Below are 1,701 nucleotides of genomic sequence, written 5' to 3'. Positions count from 1 at the left end.
GCCGTTTGGGGACTTGTCGGGCCAACATTGGCTTGCAGCACTTGGAAAATTGCACTAAGTCCGATTGTCGGGTCACCAGGGGCTCGTGGGACTTAGAATTTGTGCCACTCCCCGGCCAGTGTTTGGGGACTGGCTGCCGCCTCCTGTGGGCCGGTCCCCGGCTGGTGTTTGGGGACCGGCTGCCGCCTCCTGTGGGCCGGTCCCCGGCTGGTGTTTGGGGACCGGCTGCCGCCTCCTGTGGGCCGGTCCCCGGCCGGTGTTTGGGGACCGGCTGCCGCCTCTTGTGGGCCGGTCCCCGGCTGGTGTTTGGGGACCGGCTGCCGCCTCCTGTGGGCCGGTCCCCGGCCGGTGTTTGGGGACCGGCTGCCGCCTCTTGTGGGCCGGTCCCCGGCTGGTGTTTGGGGACCGGCTGCCGCCTCTTGTGGGCCGGTCCCCGGCTGGTGTTTGGGGACTGGCTGCCGCCTCTTGTGGTTCGTCTCCTGGCTTGCGTTTGGGGACTGGCTGCCGCCTCTTGTGGGCCGGTCCCCGGCTGGTGTTTGGGGACTGGCTGCCGCCTCTTGTGGTTCGTCTCCTGGCTTGCGTTTGGGGACTGGCTGCCGCCTCTTGTGGGCCGGTCCCCGGCTGGTGTTTGGGGACTGGCTGCCGCCTCTTGTGGTTCGTCTCCTGGCTTGCGTTTGGGGACTGGCTGCCGCCTCTTGTGGTTCGTCTTCCGGCTTGGGTTAGGGACTTGCGCTGGTTGGGGGGAATTTTCGCTCGTCGGGTCACCAGGGGCTCGCGGGAGCTTGCGTTTGGGGACTGGCTGCCGCCTCTTGTGGGCCGGTCCCCGGCTGGTGTTTGGGGACTGGCTGCCGCCTCTTGTGGTTCGTCTCCTGGCTTGCGTTTGGGGACTGGCTGCCGCCTCTTGTGGGCCGGTCCCCGGCTGGTGTTTGGGGACTGGCTGCCGCCTCTTGTGGTTCGTCTCCTGGCTTGCGTTTGGGGACTGGCTGCCGCCTCTTGTGGTTCGTCTTCCGGCTTGGGTTAGGGACTTGCGCTGGTTGGGGGGAATTTTCGCTCGTCGGGTCACCAGGGGCTCGCGGGAGCTTGCGTTTGGGGACTGGCTGCCGCCTCTTGTGGGCCGGTCCCCGGCTTGTGTTTGGGGACTGGCTGCAGCCTCCTGTGGGCCGGTCCCTGGCTTGCGTTTGGGGACTGGCTGCCGCCTCTTGTGGTTCGTCTTCCGGCTTGGGTTAGGGACTTGCGCTGGTTGGGGGGAATTTTCGCTCGTCGGGTCACCAGGGGCTCGCGGGAGCTTGCGTTTGGGGACTGGCTGCCGCCTCTTGTGGGCCGGTCCCCGGCTGGTGTTTGGGGACCGGCTGCCGCCTCTTGTGGGCCGGTCCCCGGCTGGTGTTTGGGGACTGGCTGCCGCCTCTTGTGGTTCGTCTCCTGGCTTGCGTTTGGGGACTGGCTGCCGCCTCTTGTGGGCCGGTCCCCGGCTGGTGTTTGGGGACTGGCTGCCGCCTCTTGTGGTTCGTCTCCTGGCTTGCGTTTGGGGACTGGCTGCCGCCTCTTGTGGGCCGGTCCCCGGCTGGTGTTTGGGGACTGGCTGCCGCCTCTTGTGGTTCGTCTCCTGGCTTGCGTTTGGGGACTGGCTGCCGCCTCTTGTGGTTCGTCTTCCGGCTTGGGTTAGGGACTTGCGCTGGTTGGGGGGAATTTTCGCTCGTCGGG

Source organism: Urocampus carinirostris, chromosome 16 (genome assembly GCF_059441175.1).
Source record: "Urocampus carinirostris isolate Australia breed hairy pipefish chromosome 16, RoL_Ucar_1.0, whole genome shotgun sequence".
NCBI lineage: Eukaryota > Metazoa > Chordata > Actinopteri > Syngnathiformes > Syngnathidae > Urocampus > Urocampus carinirostris.
This window is presented reverse-complemented; position numbering follows the sequence as displayed.